The following is a 23,143-nucleotide window of genomic DNA, read 5'->3' as shown; positions in this document are numbered from 1 at the left end:
TACGAGCAACCACGGACGCATTCAGCTGAAAGTCACCAGTTGACACCGTTAGCAGACACTGAGTCACAACTTGCCACCGCAGTAATGGCGGCGCCGCTAGATCACGGAACACACAAAGCGGTCACCAAATTTGTCTATTTCTAACCATAAAGCCAGGTCCAATTATTATACATATTACTCCACTATATATGTCATTCCTTCTGTAATGATCATACTTTTCATTTCCCACATTTTCAATACGTTCAGGCTTCCTGTTGCTATACATAATACATGATGCGCCTTCAAACGCCTGTACATTCAAAACAAGCTTTTATATCGCCCCCCAGCCTCCTCTAACCTCCAGCTCCTGAACGCTCCTCTGTGACTGTGTCAGAGGAAAGAGTTAAGCCGTGGGGTGTAAGTGTAATGCACACTGCCCCTGCGAATTTACTTTAAACGGGGGAAAGAAAGTCAGAACACGGCAAACGGTTTTGATTTATGGGAGCAGTACCACATTTGATATTCATTTCCGCAGCTGTGGCCAGCTAAAAAAACAGCCCGCAAATAGACCCACACTGACAATGGCGCAGTGTAGCCCTCCAGTGTGTGTGCGTGTGTGCGAGTGTGTGTCTCTGAGCCTGCGTGCGTCAGTCCTATTTTAGAATTGTTTTGGGGCTCTTTCAGTCAAATTCGCCGCAGATGTTTCTGATTCGCCAAACACATATAATAAGTAATTATTGAAAACACCTTTCGGTTGCCCAGGGTTGTGTGGCGCTTCATTTTGTGTAATCGAAGCTGCGGTTTTCAGAGAGGCACAGGATCCAAGAGTTTATTGAAAGCCAGCAAAACAGCCCCGCAGTCAGAGTTTCCTGAGAGAAGAAGAGAGAAAAGGGAGCTTAAAGAAATATTCCCCATCCCGCCTCAGTGAAAAGACAGAAAGAGAGAGAGGAGAGGAGAGGAGAGGGTCTGGAGATGGAGAGATGAAGAGGGAAAGATCCGCAGCAATCATAGCCAGTCAGGTGGAAACTAAGAGATGAGGAGATTTGGTGGTTAGAGATAGAGGGAGGAAGAGATGATTAACTAACTGAGACTCCAACTAAGCCTATAACTGGGCATGTAAACTGATATATTTGCCTCTGATAAAACATAATGAGCAAGAATTATTGTAGCATCGAGAGGATACATCTACAACTATGTGAGCAAACACATCTCTACGTACAGGGGACAACCAATGGAATATGAAAAGTAGGGAAAGTAAACTGAACATTCATGAAATGTCAGAACTGGACTGAGATGTGAATCACATTTGAAATTCAAAACATACGGAAAGTTTAATATATGCTCACGTAAAAGCTGCCCACTGTACTTTGTGTGACTGACTCTTAAGGTCACAGCAGCAATTAGAATAGTGCAGTTTTGCTCACAAGGGTGAAATACATCCATCCTTTTTGCATCGAGTTCAATTTTGGTGAAATTTTACACATGAATTTGTGCCTTTGACGATAGCAAGCCGTCTTGACAGAGCTGACCTTTGACCAAGCCCCCAGGAAGAGCGCCGGGCTTTGAAGCAAATTTTACATAGTGGCCAAATGGGGGAATTATGTCCGTCATGTGATGCCATTGGGCCCAAAAAGACTTTTTCCCATAGACTTACATTGGGAAATAGACGTCTGTAACTCAGCAGATAATTTTTTTTTATAAGTAAAACAACTTCCCAGTATGAACACTTTAATAGTCAATCACAAGGTAGCCACGCCCTAAGGCATACCCTGCTTTATGGTCTAAATGGGACCATAATTTACTAAATGAACATCATGCTGTATTGAAGAAGACTTGAAACTAGTGATTGAGACCATAAACTCATGTTTACAATGTTTACTGAGGTAATAAATCAAGTGAGAAGTAGGCTCATTTTCTCATAGACTTCTATACAATCTGACTTCTTTTTGCAACCAGAGGAGTCGCCCTCTGCTGGCTATTAGAGAGAATGCAAGTTTAAGGCACTTCAGCATTGGCTTCACTTTACAGACCCGGAGGTTGTCCAGTTAGCGACCGAGCTAACGAGCTTACTAACTGACACTTAGCAAGCTTGCTAGCTTGGAGAGCTTCTTTTCCCACTTCAATAACTCTTAAGTTAATGAAATGATGACCAGTCTTGAAGACAAAATGCCAGACAGGGTGGGTCAAAGGGAGGAAACGACACATTACAGAGAAAATGGAAAACCTTACAAGCTAATGTAGCTTTCTAACTTCCAGAAATCCAATTGGGTATTATAGAATCAGTTTCTCATAGTCATGTCTCTACACTCACTATGTACAATCGCTGTGCGTTTCCCCAGTAGAGCTGCATTTACTTGTCACTGCGGAAAGTCTCTGTGACTTTAGGACCGTGTTTGCACAAGCTTACATGTCTACAAATTGGTGTCTGCGATTCTGTGCGGGTGTCTGAGTGCTTGTTCTGTATGTGGGTGTTTGTGTTCTGCGTGTGTGCATGTCATTTAGAGAGAGAGGGATTGAAGAGAGAGAAAAAAGAGAGAGAGAAAGAGATTGGAGACAGGATGGGGGATGACAGGCTGGATCTGATTACGGGTTGGAATGGCTGGGAGGATTTTGCGGTGCAGCGCTTTCTCAATAGTACATTCCTGTGTGCAAGCCGGGGCAGGATCCACAGCTATGGGCCGGCCTCTGCCAGAGGGATTGAGCAAAAAGGGCCTCGTCAGAACAAGCAGCAGGTCAGGACTCACAGTTAGTAGGCCCTAGCTAGATAGAGGATGAGTTATTCACACATCCCACGCCAGCCTCCACGATTTAACGGGCCTCGTGTGTTATATGAACGCAGCAGATATATTCTGCAGCTCGGAGGTCTAAGGTTGGAACGGGCGTTTATTGTTTCTGGACGCGAGGTGAATGTTGAATTCACATGCCCTCTGAAACTGTCAGCACTGAGTGGAGTGACCTTTAAAGAAGGAAGCCGACTTTTTCAGAGGCCCAGAGGTTTGTGCGGGCCAAGGTTTTGTGTGTGTGTGCGTGTGTGTGCCAGTGTGCCAGCAGGAAACGTCTGACAACTGTACAAATCAGCGCTTTTAAAAGTCAACAGCTGCATGCCAGCGTGACCCCTCAGCACTGGAAAATTCAAAGACTCACCTGCTCTGTCGGGTAAAATGCTAAACGTCGCTTGAGGTCCTTTACGTTTCTTCTACACAAAACAGTAGGAGTGGGAAAAAAAAATAGATTAACCTATGTGTCATGATTTTTTTTTTACGATTTTGGAATCAATTCTTTAATGCCAGAATCGATATATTTGGTTCATTTGAGTCTATGTGGAGGTAGTCCGCATGGATACGACTTGAACCCTCACATATTAAATCCAACGTGTTAAACACTACACACACAGTAAAGTATGGAAACACTTTGGGTTTCACACATTGCCATGAAAAGCAGAGCTAGACATCGCGGCTAAAGCTGCACGCTAACTCTGCACGCTAACTCTGCACGCTAACTCTGCACGCTAACTCTGTCATGAACAGGAAACGTTATCGTATTGCGGTAACGCGCGGCCAAGCCAGCCGTTACTCTGGTCTCCGTGGTCAAATCGGCCGGCGCTACAACTGTAGAGCACCCATATACTGACATTTATGTTAAATGCATTCAAACGGCCCCCGATGGAGCTGACCAGGGATGTTTTGAGAACGGAGCTGATGGGAGAGCGAGCGACGGACTTGGCGAAGTTAGCGAAAGTATACACATGTGACTACGTCCGGTTTTCAAAATAAGGTGTTAACAAAGGGAACTGTATACAAAATACATCTAGGGGAAATAAGATTCATTAGATTATATTCACCAGAAATATAAAACATTCCATGTCCCTTATAAATTATAAAGAAAATACCACTAACTGGGAGGGAAATTTCTTTATTCTTTGATTTTTAGGGTGCTGGAATTTTTTTTATAAATTATTCCTGACAATGACTAATATATTTGACTTCAGGACATCTCTGACTACATACATGCTGGAAATCAAACATTTTAATGTATTAATTTTTATATTTTTTAAAGTAAAAGTCCCTAGAAGTGTATGATTCAACTTTTTCTCATGGTCAAGTGTTAAAAAAGTTAACAAAAATCTCAATAAATCATAATCAAATCACAATACTTAGAATCGCAATACTTAAAAATCGCATTACATGTCAAATCGGCACCCAAGTATCATGATGGTATTGAATCGGGAGATAGGTGCATCATCCCGGCTCTACAAAACACATACATAAACACACCCGTTAACAGATGAAACCTTTACCCGTCTATCATTCCCACTGGGAATAACCAAACGTCTATCTTTCCATTTCGCTGTCTGTCTCTTGGGCTAACTGTCTGACTAGCTGTTTGTACTTGTCAGTTAACGACAGACTGTTTCTCTTCCTGTCTCTCCTCCTTTCACACACACACACACACACAAGCACTCCCTCTGCGTCAAGTTCAGGCCAAGGTTTTGACACAAGTCAGTGAACAACACAGAGGTTCCCATGCTGAAAGCTGATAAGGAGTCCTTCCTCCCACTGCCAACTCCTCTCTCCTCCCATACAGTGCTAGGCAGTGTATGTGTGTGTGTGTGGTATATTTTGTGTGTGTGTGTGTGTATGTGGGCAGCTGGGGAAGGTAAGTGGGAGGATGAGGAGGGTGATGCAGGCCTTCGCCCAGGCCTTTGTTCCCTCTCTTACTCCTGCCGCCATCGCTGCTGACGGTAAACACCTCCACCACCTCACAAAAGAACCCCCCCCCCCCCTCTCTTCCACTCCACTCCCTCGCCCTTTAGTTTGATTTACTACACGAAGGAAATAACATTAACTTGTCCGTGCGCCCCTCCCTCCCCCCCGCTCGCTCTTTGTTCGCAGGTTTGTTTACTATTCTCTGTATGGAAAATCCTTCAGGAATGTGGAGGAAGTGGGTGTTTCCTCCAGTAGCTTGAGTTTTAATGGGGGTGGGTGGATGGGGGCGGCTGTTCCAATATCCCACAATGCTTCAGGTGGTCAGGCAAGCAGGGCGTGTGTGTGTGTGGAGTTGGCTTCAGGTTACTCGAGGACTATTTTTTCATCAGTCCTCGGGCTGCATTAATTAAAGGGTTTAGTCCAATACGTTAAGCTTCAGTCCACACCTACTGACACATTTACGAGAAAGATCTTCCTCTGAAGTTCCTTCGCCAATTTAAAAAAAAAGAAAATAACATCAATTCATCCGCCAATTATCCGAACCCAGTTATCCTTGGATGATAATAATGATTCAGTACCATGAGAAGTTCCTTGCATTTTTCACGCACTACGAAGCAAGGATCCCTTGAAATACGCTTTATTAATTCTTAATTTGCCCTTGAAAAACATACCAAAAAATGAGTTTGAAAGGTTGAAAACATTTAGAAACTGTCTCCAAGGTCAAGAATGAACTTTCAATCTCAACTTTCAAGCAGGGCTGGCAGTCGATTACAATAATTAATCATGATTAATCGCAATGATTGTCCATAGTTAATCGTGATTACAAATTAAGGGAGATTTGTCAAGTATTTAATACTCTTATCAACATGGGAGTGGACAAATATGCTTGTTTTATGCAAATGTATGTATATATTTATTATAGGAAATCAATTAACAACACAAAACAATGACAAATATTGTCCAGAAACCCTCACAGGTACTGCATTTAGCATAAAAAATATGCTCAAATCATAACATGGCAAACTGCAGCCCAACAGGCTACAACAGCTGTCAGTGTGTCAGTGTGCTGACTTGACTATGACTTGCCCCAAACTGCATGTGATTATCATAAAGTGGGCATGTCTGTAAAGGGGAGACTTGTGGGTACCCATAGAACCCATTTACATTCACATATCTTGAGGTCAGAGGTCAAGGGACCCCCATGTACTTTAAGCCTTTTTAAAACCCCTTAAATTAAAAAGCCATTAATTAACAAATTAAGCAGAATTGAAGTGAACCGACTTTACCCTTAGTTTGCACATTGTTTTGAAAAAAAAAATGATAAATCCAAAAACGTTATTTAAGGGGTTCTCAAAAAGCCCAAACCAAACCTTAAAGCTGCTCTAATCAGTATTTTTATATTAACACTCGATCAAATGACTATGTGTAGTGTGAACAGAGCTAAAAGAGAGTGAATATTGAGCAGGTCAGAAACAGGACTTTAAATGAATGCTGACGTTGCTCTGTGTCTACTGGGTGTGTAAATATGCAACTCTTTGCTGACACATTAAAAATAATAACTTAATAAGGTGATAATATGTCAATGTTGTGTTCACAACTTGCTTCCAATGCCCCCAAGGCAAGCCACAAAAAAAATCAGTTATTGCCAATTGTTAACTGTTAATCCCTTAATTATCAAATCAAGTAGCTACATGCCTTTCCCACTTTTTAAAATATTATTAAAGGATTAAGAGAAAACTCCTTAATAAAGAGTTAGTTTAAAGGAAGATAAAAGCATAGCAGTTTATGTTAAGGTGTGAACTGAAATCTTATGGCCCCTTTAAGGTATAACTTAAGGGTTGACTTTTATTTCATACATTTTAATGGTTTAAGCTGTGCCCATTGAATACTTAAAACCCATTAATTTATCAATCCATTATTATCCCCTCTAAAATTCATGGTGTTTTCAGGTGAAAAGTTAAGGGATTCAGTTTCATAGTGACTGTTTAGCAAGCAGCATTTCCTCTGTCAGTCTGTCATTGCCAGCAGTTTACTGTTGGTGTTGTGTGGCAGTTGCTGTGGTGACCTTTGACCCCCAGCCACTATTAAAAATACACCTCTGTGATTACACACACACACATCTGCGGTCACCTGCAGCCTTCCTCGCTGACCTCGAGAGCTTCAGTAGCTGTGTTATAAATCTCAACCTGCGACTCAAGCTGTTTATGTTGAAGTGATTATATGAGGACAATCCAGCGGAGGAAAACATGACGACAGTAACAGTGAGTGTAATAACACTATTAGTTCCTGGCACCTACGCAGGAAAGAAATTAACTGTAAGAACTGTTTGCAAATACTGGAGGTCACAACCTTTCCATTATAAGTAATACTTTAGTGGATGAAGCTCTCACGCCCACTCTCACCCCCATCACCCACACACACACACACACACACACACACACACACACACAGCACGGCCCTGTGAAAAGGGGCTGAATCATCTGTGTTAATGAGAGCCTTAGATTTCCATGCTGCTCTGATTCTGACTGTGTCTGCGTCTGCCTTGACCACTAAAGAGCCCCAGCTGCCCACAGAAATGCCTACAAGGGGATGCCTGCCTCCTGACTCCATGTGCTCTCGTGTGTGTGTTCATGTGTGACCAGCATGAAAAGTACATTGTGCAACTCCCGTTTTTTTTTGTGTGTGTGTGTCTCCCAGCTAGAAGCAGCAGATGCAGCGGCCTCCTGGATGGCAACATCTGAAATAAACCTGGTTTGAAAGAATTTGCTTGGGATGGCGACCAGAACGTTTGGATAATCCCCAGAATAGGTATACAAACATTGTGTGTGATGTCACCGCTTTCACCTGACATGACCTGTAGTGTCCCAGCAGAATGAACCAGACCCCATGAATCAGTCGCAAACACTATACAGGTCTGCTCTGAATCATGGTACCTGTTTTGTTGCAGCCCGTCCAGTCTAATCCTTGAGGTTTCTGCATTTATGTCACTGCAATTTGCACTCATTTCAGTGCTTTGTTCACATGGACTGTGTTTGCCTGCAAGGTAGGGCTGTCGCAATAACCGCAATATTGCAATACAGCGCTATTGACAAGCCAACCGCAGGGGATGGCAAGCAACCGCCACAATCGCTATGTTCACCTTTTTTTTAATTCTTTGCAATGGGAGCATCTTTTCTGCGCTGAGAGCTTCAAGTTTGGTGTCGCTGAGAGTTGTAAAATGTTATACTTTGGGTAAAACGCTTCGCACGTCATCGTCACTTTTTCACCAAGCCGTCAAATCACAGTGGGGCGGGAATAATACCACAAAGACCAACCGTCACACCCTACATGCAGGTTACAAGTGCTGAACAACAACAACAACAACAATTGAGGAGGAACGAACCCACATAGACCGGTCTGTCCTCTCTCCCTGCGTGCTTCAGCCTTCCCTTCATCCAGAGCAACTACTCTACCTTGTGCTGACATTATTACTTCTGCAGATATTCCGTATCTTGGCATCCAGATGCAACCAAAGCGTCTCAGCTGAAAAAAACGGTGCACCTCATTGCTCTTCTGTTTTCTGCATGTAACAATAAACAAGTATTTAATTAGTATCTTTGTCATTTAAAAAGCAGCAATATACAAAATAATAGCTTAACAATAAAGTGTATTTATATAGCACTAAAATCAGGATAAATTACATAATTTGCAAAACAAAAAAGAGGCAAGGTACTTTTGAGCCAGTCATTATCACCGAAGGGGAAATTCCTTCACCGCGACAGCCCTACTGTGCAGAGTGTGTGTGTGTGTGTGTGTGTGTGTGTGTGTGTGTGTGTGTTCATGAAGGACGAGGGTCTAATCTGTGTGTGCATGTCCGTCTATCTTTGCAGGTGATGATCTGATCTCAGGTGTGTGCTCCTGTGTGATTGTGTTTGAGGAATCCGGCCCCCCATCTTCCAATCTGTCCATCTCTCAGCACTCTTGTAGCAGCGGATGAGAGTCCCACCCTTCTGCAGCAGGTGATCACAGGACTCCTTCTCTGTTTTATGGAAATAGGCCTGTCACACTGGTATGTGACCCGTCTGTTAACACTCGGCACATGAGCTCCGCTGTAACAGTGTTTATCTGTTTATAGAGCTAGTCACTGGACCTTCTTTTTATATTTAGCAACATATCTAACTTTATATCTAGTGATAATCCCAGTTTAATAAGAAAATACTAAATTCCCAGAAGAAGAGGCCCTAAAGTTCCATATAAGACTTGATATTTTCTATGTAATCAGGTTTTATAAGAATTTTCAGTTGTCTCGGAAAAGTTGGAAGTTCTTCCCTGAAAACACTTTGTCCAAACCGATCTATTTTTCTAACCAGAACAATAAGCAGAATTCCAGTTACAGAGAACATATGAATGTGTTTTATTTTCAGAAAAACGGCTTCAGATTGGTATGGAAATATTTTACTGATCAGTCCATAATGAAACCAGCCTCTCCTTGTCTTAAGGGACTTCTAACTTACCTCAAACTATTTTATTCATCCTACTTTTTATTAGCCACACATGGCTCTGGGGATGTCAATGTCAGCCGCCACTTTAGTCATCTACCAGATGGATTGGCAAAAACATTTTGTACAAACATCCACATTTTCTCAAGTTAGTTTTCCTCCAGCAGCACCATCAGGTTGGCATTTTGCGTTCAGAGAGAAATGTCTCAACAACTGCTGGGTGGATTGCCGTGAAATTTGGTGCAAACATTCATGTCTCCCACACAATTGTGTGAAGTGAAGTCTGGTGATCCACTGACTTTAATTTCAGTCAAAAAAAAGCTCAAAATTGTCCAATACTTTGGTTCATGACCAAATACCTGCAAAACTAATGACATTCCCATCAGCATTTTTAGTGCTAATTAGCAAATTGTAGTACATTACATGCACTATGTACTGACTTGTGTAGAGCATGAATTTCAACAGGGTAGTGTCTCAAATTGAACACGGCTGTTGTGCACTTAAAAATGACGATTGCAACATTTGACAGCTTCTTCTTCTTCAATTAATGGCAAATTGCAACCAGACGGAACATTACCGCCAACATTTGACCGCGATCATTGCCCGCCAAAATATCTGCTGGCTTGTTTACTCACTTGACAATCAAAACTGAATAAAAATTATCATAATTTTACTTTTACTTGCTTGCGTGTGACCCCTGATTCACGTGAGGTGGAAAATACCACCGTCCCCGCCATTTTCAAAAGTTTGGTGGTCCCTCCACTTACGCTATGTAGCCAAGATGGCGACCATTGTAGGGTGAGAAGTGTCCAGCATTCCATACTCAACTTTTTGACCGCAATGAGTTGGAGTACAGTACAATATCAGTACTAGTCTTTCAGATTACTTGGTCCCATTAAACCCTTTTTCATGTACTGTAAAATCATACAGAATTTGGCAATTAGGCAACACTAGACCATCAAGTCATCAAGATGAAGATACAACAGACAGACTATGATTGACATTCTCCAGAGATCCACCAAATACCAGCTCTTTTACACAAACCGCTCACATTAAACCAGGCTAGCATGTAAACATAAATCCAGCGTGTCTGTGCACGAGACAGCTGAACATAACCACAGTAACGTTTCTGCAGCCGTTTGGTTTTGTTTCTCGCTCCAACTCTGAAGGGTGGAGGCTTCAAGTAAGGGCTTGATTTGGATGGAGATGTCATCTTTAATAAATATCAAGCACAGATTCACCGCCTGGATGTATACAGCGAGAGGCTGCCTCGCTGTTCGTGGTCGATCCTGCAGATAACATGTAATGGAGGGGGGTTAGGTGTGCTTTGGATCAATAGGATTACCGTAATTGGCTGGCTCGATTGCAGGGGCAGAACGGTCTGGATGTCACGGCTGAACAGACCATGACCTAACGGATGATGGAGTTAAACACATAGCGCAGACCGCGTGTACGGTTGCAAATTGAATTTGGGAGAAGAGGAAAACAAAACAGCCTATAATCTATTTTTGAAACACAAACAAGAGTATGAGCGTGTGTTTGTGCTTAACGCAGGATGGCTCCTAGAAAAAGGCGAACCAGGAATGGCGATAGCCCTCGTTGTGCACCGACAACTACTGCCTTCTCATCCCCCAACACACACTGACACACTCACAGGCCCAGCCCAACATTTAACCACAGTGTTTACCGTTATCAGATGGGCCTGTAATCTGATCTCTCTGAGAGGGGAGGACGAGGAGGAGATACGAGAGATGGATAGTGGGGTCATGGTCAGGAGAAAGAGGGATAGAGATTGTATGTGTGTGTGATTCAGGTGGGTGGTGGCTGTAATCGCTACCTATAGAGCCCCCTGGGGTGAGCTCATGAGCTGTGCTGTAAATGGGTGTTGCTGGTGGGCTTGGGGGGATGTTTCTTTAATTAGCCAACTAAACCTTTTGGCTCCAAGGCTCTGGGTGTAAAATGAGCAGCTAGTCCTGCTCGTCTTTGAAAGATCCAAAAATGGCCTTCGTCTTTGTTTCTACATGGGTTGTGGAAACACATGCATGCTCACCAGCACTCAATAATCCCATGTGTGCACACACATCTGTAACTCCATCTTTAAACAGAACTACACAGCCACAGTACATTTTCTGACAGCTGCACTTGTCTTCTAAGTTGCCTATTAATATATTTTTGATTAAATTAATTTTCTTTCCTCGTTGGTAAAACAATTTCAAACTTGGATTGAATCACTGGATTGATTTCTATCCATACTCCACATACTTGGCTTCCAACAGACTGTAAAATGGAAAGAATTAACTATGTAAAGGTAAAAAGCATGAACGGAGGTTGGTAATAATGAGGAAGTAGCCAGAAGGCCAATATATCTGTACATGGCTGCCCTTTGTCTTTGCTTTCTCAACTGTAAATTGTTAGCTGTGGGTGCAAAGGACCCAGTCGAGTTTCCCCTGACCCAGCATCTCCTCCCACCGGCTCCCACAATGCAGCGCTGGTGCCAGGGGAAGTGTAGTTTGGGTTCATGCTTGTTTCATTGTGTTTCCAGCATGCCACATCCACAATGGCATGAAAGACGTCTTGCTGGGGGAGGTGGGTGAGGGAGGAAACCGAAGCAGCTGGAGCGCGTTGAGCCGAGCGGTTTTCCATTGCAAAGAGAGAAATGTTTCTCTTTTGTCTTGTTGTATCATAACAATAACAACAAGAACGCAGCTTTTGTCACAATGCTTTCCCTCGATCCCGAGGCTGCCGCCGCCGCCTTCTCACATTCACAGAGAGGTGTTGTTGTTGCCGGTTTTCATCGAGCCATTCAGAGTGCGTCCTTGCTTTCTGCTTACGTCACAATGATTTAGGCTCTTCCTGCTATTTGGAGAAATAAGGATGTGATAGCATCTATGTGAAGCAGACGGGGGTGGAACACAAGACCACAGACTGAGCTGACATTTCCTCGGATTACGTTTTTGTCACACAGCTATAAATAAACAATACAATATGGCTGACCAACAAAATGGCTGCCCAGTTTTCTGTCAGAGTAGGATTTTACTTCTTTCTGTCAGCCGATTAGACTTGTGTCAGGCTATCAAATAGGCATTATCGGACACTATAAGTACCATAGATGTGGGTCAGTAGGGGCCTAATACACCCAATAGTAGGTTTTATCATCTATTCACATGGTAGACGATTGAAAGAAGGTTTTAAAGAACATTACAGTAGCCTCTAGCGATTGTAGTAATTATGATCGGAGCAGAAGCAGAAGTCAGGCGCCTTGTTTGTGTTCAAATCGTAACGTTTCATTCAGTTTTACGTGTTGCTTTTAAGTTTCGCTTTCTCTTTTACAACGTAGTAGGTGTAGTAGGCCCCTAATGACCCACATCTATGGTGCTTATAGGGACAGATAACGCCTATTTAATGGCCTGATAACAGTTGAAGTGTGTGTTTCTGCAGACTTTTTGTTGAAAAATGAACTTAAAAAAAAGAGAAAACTACTAGACTGATAAATGAAAATGTTAAATAAATACTGGTATATGCTGCGGAATACAATAGTGAGGAACATAACTCCTTAGTTGACATAATGAACCACTCTTAACTATAACTACTGTTATAAAACATGCCGATTGACGATGATTTATTGTTGATCTAAACTGGATTTCCTTTTGTTATTTTTAGATGACAAACACTTACAGTACACATAACCGTTATTGGCACTAGACAACAAATAAAGTCATTAGAAAAGCATTTAAAAGTGACGTCATATACTTTACATGTTCCTGTTATTGATTTATAAGTCTTCAAGGAAGCAGGTTCCAACAAAAACAAAGTCAAATGTCAGTTTTTTTATAAGGTCAAAGGAGACTGACAGTTGTTGTTGAGGTTTTGATTGATTTAGGCAAATCACAGCGCAGGGTGTTATTATGGGCAGGTGAGTCATCCTCATTGCGCCAACCGCAGGCCTGTTCATGTCTCAGAAGAACATCAGTTGGTAACCAGTAAAGTCAGTTATGTGACAGTTGCACTCACATAATATGTGTGTGTGTGTAAACCAGAGAGTGTTTCTCAAGCTTTGCTGCAGTTTGACTGTTGTTGACGTGAAGGTCTTAAAGGGGAACTACGCCCATTTTCAAAATCCATACATGTCATTCCTATGGTCTAAGACAGTCCAAAAATATTCATAAACATGAACAACTCTCTCCCAAATCCAAAACTAGAGTGCTAAAACTGAAATTAGTGATGGCATCAAACTGCTCCATAGACAATGAATTGGGAAAGATGTTATAGATGACACTGAGAGCGCCCAGGGCTACAAGCTGCAAGTCATTTTCAATTGGAAGCTGGTGACATGAAGCTACAAACTGACACCCATCACTTGTCCCTGTGTGACGGGCGTGACATGCCACAAGTAAAATTGAGCTGGTCTCAATTGTTTATTTCACCATGTTTTGTTCCATCCAAAACAATACTGTTGGCCAGTTCCCACTGCCGTTTAATGTCATAACTACGCCAATGAGCCCTTGAGCAACACTTCAACGGTTACTTGTGGACAATGTAACAGGCCATGTTGGCCGTTTTGTTGCTTTTGTCGCTCGTTCGAGCCTAGCATAAAGCTAATTTGGGTATATAAAAAATAAAACAAACATTCTGTGGGTCCATAAAATCAGTCTACCATTCATTGTCTATGGAGCAGCTCCAGACTTTATACCCTGTGACATCACAAGTTTGAAACTAACTTGTCTGGTTTCTGGCTTTCAGAGAGAGTAGCTCATGTTCACTAATATTGATTGCACTTTCTAAGGCCATGAGAATAACATTGGAATTCTTAATTTAGGTGGTATTCCCCTTTACATGTGTTGTACAAGAAGTTAAATCTAATGTTAGCTAGATGGCTAACAGCAAAAGCTGGGTCGGAAGCAAGCACATCCAAGCTAACAGAATAGTAAAATATCTGGACAAATGATAACAAAGCCATCTTGGACACATTTTAGTATTATTACAATGAGTATCAACATCACTTCAATTGTGTAATTTGTGGTTCTAATGCATTGCTTATTTTGTATGAGTTTCAGACTCCTTACTTAAAAAAATTAAAAGTTCTGCTTTCAAAAACTACAGTATTCAAAATAAGTATTAACACACCCACATGATGCATGATTACACTACATGAATAGAGACAAAGAAACAGATAACCAAAACTGCAGCAACTGCAAGGCTACTTATATTTCAATACAATAACATCAATAAGAATAATTAGTCTTGTCAAGACTGTAATCACACATTTTAGAAAAAAAATCTGTAAATGTTATTTTATTTTTGCTTCTAGGTAAAGAAAAAAAAAATCAGCTGTGCCACATTCTACATAAGACATCTTTATTTTTCAATGTTCTTTATGAAGGTCTACAACAAAAAGGTACCATACAAAATATATACAAAAATATTGTAGTGCAGACTTGTACAAGCCAGGGGAGTACACTATAAGTCAATTGGAGTCAAGTTAAAGTTGAAATTATATTAAAAATGAAAAACAAAACATTTAAAATAATATAAGTTTTCTTAGCTATTTTGTTCCTCACATCTTTAATTAAGGTGCCTAAAGGTGTGTTCAGACGAAGTCGATGTAATGACGCGAGTTGAAATGTTTCTACATAAGTGAAAAACTTGCGTAACGCTGTGTCATCAAAGCCTTTCAGTGTTGAAATTATTCCGACGTCACTGAGAATCAGTATTGGAGGACAAACTTGTTATCACTTGTCATCCAGACGCTGATCTGTGAGGCTGTGTGTGCCTCCGGATGATGTTATGAACCCAGACACAATGGTGTTTCTGGCATATCTGGGACTTCCACAACAGGTACAAGGCAGCAATAGTGGTTATTTAGGTCATGGTTGATGGCAGAAATAGACGTTGCTAAGGTGTGTGGTATCTAGGTAAGCCCCACTTCCTGTCTGGAAGGAGTACTCCCATTAGCTGTTAAGGACGAAAATATGCAAACATTTAAAAAAAATGCAAAATACTTAAAAAAACACTCACGTATAACACATATATTCATGAAAATTTGCTTTGTGTTTGGACTGAACATGCCTTTAGAGTTTGAAAGCAGAGTCAGAGTCAGTCAGTTATATTTGCGGATACACATCCAACACCTGCTATGGCCTTATGTGTCACAAACTTTTTCAACCCAAGCGTCCACCTGCGGCTTCTGGGGAGAGCATAGTTTCATAATCCACCAATCATTGACATTTTAAGCTCAGAGGTAACTCATTTGACTCTATCCTGAGTATCTACAGTTATAAAGTGATAATTGATCTATGGGCAAGTAAGGGCAAGCTCCACAGCAGCATCAAGCGAGCCTTGAGGCAACACACACTGACTCAGAAACGTACAAACCCATCGTATCCATACGCACTCACACACACACACACACACACACACACACACACACACACACACACACACACACACACACACACACACACACACACACACACACACACACACACAGATTTATAGCTTTGGTCCTAGAGGCATGAGTTACTCGCTGTCTCCTCTAAGATGTAGCCACTCACCCAGAAAATAATGACCCTTGAAGCGGCAGTCAATCATTGCTGCCCAAAGAACATTCATTCCCTTGGAAAGCTGCAAATTTATGAGAGAACTCATATTATCTGGGTTTCCCATGGGACGTACCCACACAATCAGGCCCCGGAGAGCACCTACATATCTGTCAGAGCACACTGGTTGCCGTATTACCAGTGTAAACAAACTATAAAGAGTTCAGTTGAGGTTACACAGATAAGGCTGCTTAGTCACAGTCATCCATTTAACCACTTCCAATTAAACATATAATTATGATCCTGGTTTAATTATTTCTTCCAGCGTATTATCTGCCATTAACATATTTGTGACCTTTACTCTTGTTCTTTCACCTTTTCAAGGGAGTAAAAGGTTCAGCCCAGGTGGTTGAAGCGGTAAACACACTGCAGCCTGCAGCTCAGTGTGTCCGCCTGTTTCATCTAAAAAATGCAACGGAAAAAAATAAACATTTGGTTTTGTCTCACTGCGATGACATTTACTGCTGCAAAGTATTTACTGATGCACGTTGGATGTAATGAATGAAATGCAGCGGAGGAAAATGAAATTAAGAGCGTCTGTGTCCACAGTAAATCATCTGTTGAGTGTTTGCGGGTTATTTATTTGTGCTTCAGAACGTAACCGCCGTGAAACAATCAGAAAAATACTTTGTTTTTCTCATTCACAGCACTGCTGTGCTGTCTCTCTCTTCTACCGATCACCCTCTCAGCTCGCTCGCACAATCTCTCTCTCTTTTTCTTTGTCTTTTTTAAAATTAGTTGGGAAGCTGAGAGCAAAGCCTAACTTGACATTTAATGTCATCAATACGGCTGTCAAAGTTTATGCGTTAAAGCAAATTCATTTTAACGCCACTAATTTTTTTAACACAACTTGCGATTTTTAGGTTGAAGCGGGCTCATTTTTAAAGTAAGAGTGAAGATACTGGCATCGTATGAAACTAGAAAACCTAAGGAATCCATTGGTACCAACCATGTCATACTAGCGAAGGAGGAAAATAACGCTCCAAACTTAGGCTAAATTTTGGCGAGGAAAAACTGTCATGGCCATTTTCAAAGGGGTCCCTTGACCTCTGACCTCAAGATATGTGAATGAAAATGGGTTCTATGGGTACCCACAAGTCTCCCCTTTACAGACATGCGAGGGTTTCTGGACAATATTTGTCATTGTTTTGTGTTGTTAATTGATTTCCAACAATAAATATATACATATTTGCATAAAGCAGCATATTTTCCCACTCCCATGTTGAGAAGAGTCTTAAATACTTGACAAATCTCCCTTTAAGGTACATTTTGAACTGATAAAAAATGTTAGATTAATTTGCGATTAATCACCATTAACTATGGCCAATCGTGCGATTAATTGCGATTAAATATTTAATCAATTGACATCCCTAGTTATCAAACAAAGATAAATGCTCTCCCCTCGTCCTATAATGGACTACTAGACTACTACTTGTACTAGAGTACATCCTTGTTTATGAATGAAGCGGTGCAGTTGTAGCAGTGACCCTGTGTTTGTTTGACCAATCAGTGAATGTCATCCCTGCAAACCCCACCCCGAAAGTACTACCTTTCGACCAGAGCCTTTTTTGGGGGTAAAATGGCCCCAGAAAATGTCTCCAGAACTTAGCTTAGACCCTGTTCTCTGTAGTAGAAACGCAATGCGTTCCTCAAAAGGTTCCTAGCTCTGGCGGAAAGTTCCTGCTGTTGAAGCGAGGCTTTAGTGTCAATAAATATCCATACTGTATATGTTGGGGTAGATACTGTATGGCCCCCTACTTAAGGGGATATACTTCCCTTGGGGTGGTGAGTGAATTTCACTTATGACCTCCATCCACAGGTCGGCATTCCTTAACACCAGGCCAACCTTTCCAATCAACTGGCTGCTGGTTCAAATCCCCAGATACGTAATTGTGGTTCTGCAGTGCAGCCATCAGGTGTGAGTGTTTGATCCTCCCCATTCAACTGCTGCCCTCAGGCTACTGCTGTAAAGAAGAGTGGACTCCTACTGAACTGTCTTCAGTAATAATTCATCTAATGTACAATACGCTCCAACCCTCTGAAATATGATAGTTTGTTGGTCCTTGTTCAGGATGTCTATGACAACATTAAGGACTTACCAAACCAAAGGAAACTTCAAATCACACAATCTATACTTATAATTATCTTAAGAACCCGGCTCACCTCATCTGTCAAGAAGACATGACTCAGAGCCAGCGGTGACACATTAGCCAAAATAAACCTGCTCCGATTGTTCACAGATCAACCAGCCTAATTAAACAAGAACAAATCCAGTCATGTGTTAATAATCCATGCGCGGAGCGGGTCGAGTCTTGTTTGGCCTCACCTACAGCAGAGTTCAGTAGCTGTATACGCTGACTAATGCTCTGTAGCAACTGAGATTTCCTTTTTGCTTTAATGGAGTAGACAGTTTTCAGTAAACTGGCCTGTTGGACATCATCAAAGTCATCACACTCATCCATGTAGTAAATCATTTGCCATACACTGTGTAGGATGATTGCTCCTAGCTAACTCTTCAGACTCGGCTTTACTATGTTTAGTATATTGATATAGATAGCCTGGTTGTTTTGTAAACATTACATGAAATATGACATACATTTTTGAACTACCCAATCAAGTTACCAATGTTGTTTCTGACGGAAGCTGATGTTAGATTGCCAGGCGACCAAAATAGGCCCAACAGAGGCCTTAAATCCATTATGGCTTCTTCTGGGATTGATGCTAGACTTGTGGAGTCTCTCAAACAGCCATTAAAGGTGCTAAATTCAAAATTCAGAGCATATCTACGACATATCTACGATTGAGGAATCGCATCCACACGGCACTCAACATGAACTGAGCCGGTGGTACTAGCCATCTGTGTCAGGCACACTACATGGTGAGTGATGATGGGTGTGGGGACACGAGGCTGAGCTAAACACTCAGCACATGGATAGGGACGCGCATAACGCGGTGCCGGTAGTTTGAGCTAACCAACCATGACCAGTACTACTAAAAAATATTCTTTAAGTGGAAGCCATGTCTGGTCTTTTGGTGTGCTGACACTCAATTTGGCCCAACTCGGCCGCCTATCTGAGTAGCTGCAAACTTTATGTGGTTGTTTTGCATGAAAGTATTCCAAAAAGCTGTCTCCTTGTGATACCAATTGCATGTGATCGCTTACATATGTAAAACATTCACACAATGACTGTTAGTCTGAATGATTTGTAGGTCTATTTTCTCATATTCAATGGAAAGGTTGACTCAATGTTCGTCTTTCGGCTGCTCCCGTTAGGGCCGGCTCGCCACAGTGGATCAATGGTAATCTGATTTTATGATCCGCATATTTGATGATGGTGGGAGGAAAACCAGAGAACCCCGAGGAAATCCACGAGATCACAGGGAGAATATGCAAACCCCGCACAGAAAGGCCCGGCTCAGACTATAGATTGGTATGTTCCTGTAATATACTTGAACAGAATGTTGCATTAGATAGACAGTTTTCATGCTACCAGTAGAGTGTGTGTATGTATCCTTCTCCCTGTGTGTGTTAAGAGGCTGCAGGGTGGAGACTAGTGACTGTGCATGTGGAGACCCACTTTGCCAACGGTGACAGAATCCGTCAGCTTTCGCCAAACCCAGAAGGAGATAGAATCAGTCAACGCGAGCCGAGCCTGGAGCGAGACAGCCGGCTTACTTACCCTCTGCTCAGACCCTAAAGTCTCCATTTAGATGGAGGGGGAAAGTTCTCAACACGTTTTCAGCATCTCTATAAATGGAGCTTCTTATATCATCATCATCATCATCACTTTGTTGATTCATGACAAAATAGTGAGTGGTCCAAGTAGTGAGTGACACTGAGGTGCATGCATTTGTATGAGCTTTGTGTAATTTATAAATGTTGATACGTGATTATTTGCATTTTCTGTGTGTTTTCTTTTCACTCTTTCATGCCTCTGTGTGTTAGTGTGTGTGTGTTTCTATGTTAGCGTGTCACTGTATGTGTGTGTGTGTGTTAACAGCAGGCCGGCGGGATGGCTGAAGGCCCGGCCATGAGGAGCAGCAGGATGACATCAGAGGACAAACTGTGCTCATAACAATGTTCGTTTCCACGTAACCCGGACGGCCACTTTGGCCCCGTCTCCACGGTGTCAACCCTTCACCTCCTATCAGTGTAAGTCATCATCATCATCATCATGGTCTTCAGAGGGCCGTCCAATTACGTCGTCCCTCTAGCCTCGACCTCCACTATCCATTTCACACTGGCTTCCCTATTCTCTCCCTTTGTAGCTCTCTCTTTGTCCTTCTGCTTCCCCGTTTGCCTTTTTCCCCTCCTCTCTTTCCATCCCTCCCTGTCTGTTTCTCTCTTTCTCTTCCTCTTTCTCCTCCTGTGTTGTTGGTGATGGCTGTTTTTCTTGGCAGGTGCCGAGGCTCGATGGTGGTTTGGTCCCAGTGACAGTGCACATTTTCCCCTCTGTCTCTCTCTTCCCTTCCTTTCCCTGACGGGTCTATTCTTGGCTGTGCGTCCTCAGCACTTTGCAGGCGTTGCTCTCCCAAGGCGTCGCGCTAATTATTGTTCCATTTCCCCACCGCTACATCACTGCATCTGAATGTGTGACCGCTTGAGTTCGTGCATTTGTCTTTTCCCGCTCGTGATCATTCAATCAGCTCTGTATATTTATGCAAAAAGTGTGTTTGTACTCACTTCCTTCTGTTTAAGTGTGCGTTTTTGTACATTTAATTTGTCATTATGTATATTTATGTGTGTTGGGGTGTTGCTTATCGCCCCAGCATCTCTTGATTTAGGAAAGCCTGGCACGGTTGCCAGTGTTCCACGGGGAGCGAGGCAAGTGTTATGTAATTAGACCTACTTCTATGGATGCTGCAGATGTCTGTGTGTGTGTCTCAGTGTGTGTACGTGTGTGTGGGTGGGTGTTATGGTTAGCTATCCATCTCCAGGGCATCTGCTCTCCATTATGTTTTAATGGATGACAGATAAGAACATGACAAACGGATGCAGAATGCCTGAGAGACGCCTCGAACGCCCCACTGGGGGAGCTAGAGATTCACGGCAGAGAGGATAACTCTCCCATTTTTCCATCTCTCCTTCCCCCTCTTCCCACCAGGGACCCAAAAAGCTAAGCCAACTCATTTTTGACGATAATTTTTATGATTTGTGTTGGCTCTGCCTCGGTGCCAGATGGGTGGGATTTGCCACATAGAACAATACAATGAGTGCCAGAACTATTAGACAATCACTTGAAAGTATTTGAAAGTCAGTTTGTTGAACTTTTCTGTGGCTGGCAACTTCGCTTGACACTATTTGAGCTGTTTTAATGGTGTAAACCCAACCTAACCTGCTGGTACTCCAAGCAGGTCAAAGTAAATGTTCAGGATTATTTGACCCGGGTCTGTTACGCTTTCTGTCTGTTCCCATTTATTTCATCATTTCTTTCTTCTCCCATTGACCACTTTTCTCTTCCTCAATTTTTCAGCCACATCTTACAGCCAACTAATCAAGTCTGACACATCTTTTTTGTAAAGGAGTGACTGCTTGGATCAACATGTCCGTGGCAGACTGACAGCCCCAAAGTTAAAGAAAAGTTAGTACATACTAATAATCACTTTGCGTCAATATACCACGACACAATACTTAACTTTATCATTCACCAATGGGTTGTTTTGACCCGGTGGATCAAAGCATCAGCTACATATTTAGCGTACAAATAATAGAGTGGTTAAAAAGTGAATAAGCCAAAATGTTGTTCTTAAAAACCTTTTCCTTTAAGAGAATTATGTAAAATTGTAAATTTGAAAGTGTACCAGGTTTCACAAATACAGCTGGAAAACATAGCAATGATACATAGACATAGGATGGCTTGCTGCGGTTGTTGTTGTTGCACGGTGTTGCACGGTGTTGCACGGTGTTGCTCGGTGTTGCACGGTGTTCAGGCATACACTGATTGCATTACTTGCCCTACGACCCCACCGTTGTTTTGCTTTTTTGTATAGAAATAGAATCCATTTACTTAGTTTAGTTATCGGCGCCGTGTTATCAATACATAGTCGGACGACGGACGCTACAAATATAAGCTGAAAGTAAAAGTGTCTGCTTTGTACACAGAGCAGCAGGAGTGCCTGTTTGGCATCTTTTCTTGTAAAATGTCCGGCGTAATCGCCGGTTTTGTCACAAGTTTATTAACCGGTGTGAAAATGTCCTCACCATGACATCCCTACTGCAAAGGGAGAAGAAGACACGTCCCAGGATTGACCCTTGAGGAACTCTAGAGGTCGGAGTCAGACACTGTCTCAGCAATGGGTTAAAAAAATGGTGATTAGATAAATTGGAAGAAAACTATACAAGCTATACCGAATATCCCAAACTATAAGACGATCTAATAAAATCTTATGATCTGTGGTATCAAAAGCAGCACTTAAATCAGAACTCTGATGCAGCTCGGCCTGCATCAAGACGTCATTTGTGACTCTTAAGAAGAGCCGTCTCTGTGCTCTACCTCTGACGGAAAAGATAAATATCCCACCGTTCTCCCTCTTACATTGCTTCTTTCCCCCTCTGTCCCTTCGTTTCTTCTCCTGGATCACCTCTCAGTTTTCCAGATGGTCTTTTCACACTCCATTCATTCTGCTTGGACAGCAGGAAGTCAAGCCTGTATGGGACACTGGGACATAAATGCGTCCCCCTTGGATGCAGATCCACCCAATGGAAATTAATTGGAACTCTGGGTTCTCTGGGATCTTCCAAGCTAGCGCTGCCAAACTGGCCACCAAGCCAACAAAATGAGTTATGGCGCAGTTGACCTTGATTTAACTGCCTTTTGCTCCGCTACTCCGCTCACTGTTTTCTCCTTCTCTTATTTTCTTGCCATGCCGGAACTTGATTTCCAAATGTGAGACATTTTAATCTCTATCTGGCTTTGCTGATGCTCCGTTTAGCGTGAGGTATTTTTATCAGTTGTAAGCGCTATTGTATTGCAACCGTAAAAACGTGTCAGAAATCAAATTCTCTCACATACGTTCTTTATAATCCCCTCCCTCCTTCCTTACCTCCGCTCCACCCCCCCACCCAACCAAGGTCTGTTTCTCATTGCGGCTCTCTGTTGGAGCGCCAGCATGCGTCAGAATCTCCCCGTGGCCTCTTCAAATAAAGACAGTAATGCACATGACTTAAACCAAGTGCTATTCCAGTAACCATCTTCCTCTGACACAAATCAGGTGCAGTGGTTGCACTCCTGTCCTGTGCAAGGACCCCTCTTTGAGACCGTCGGAGTGGGGTCCTGGAAACAACACGGTTTATGACTGCCGAGTGTTTGAAATGCAACACTGCTCACAGAGCCCGTAGGTCTTCTATTAAAGCCTTGCACAGACTGGGAGACGCAGCTGAAAC

At 42.4% G+C, this 23,143-nt stretch overlaps 2 long non-coding RNA genes across 2 annotated transcripts in view; one reads left to right on the top strand and one right to left on the bottom strand.

The window, feature by feature from the left end:
- Positions 1-23,143, bottom strand: part of LOC141774345 (uncharacterized) — a 170,982-nt gene that overhangs the window by 124,254 nt on the left and 23,585 nt on the right. The window lies entirely within an intron of this gene.
- Positions 19,767-23,143, top strand: part of LOC141774344 (uncharacterized) — a 57,152-nt gene continuing 53,775 nt past the window's right edge. Inside the window, exon 1 of the long non-coding RNA XR_012595305.1 lies at positions 19,767-19,912. This is a non-coding gene — a long non-coding RNA (uncharacterized LOC141774344). The remainder of the gene's footprint in view (positions 19,913-23,143) is intronic.

This window comes from Sebastes fasciatus, chromosome 9 (assembly GCF_043250625.1).
Source record: "Sebastes fasciatus isolate fSebFas1 chromosome 9, fSebFas1.pri, whole genome shotgun sequence".
In the NCBI taxonomy this organism is placed as follows: Eukaryota; Metazoa; Chordata; class Actinopteri; order Perciformes; family Sebastidae; genus Sebastes; species Sebastes fasciatus.
The sequence above is the reverse complement of the archived record's forward strand: the minus strand, read 5'-3'. Positions and strand labels throughout refer to the sequence as shown.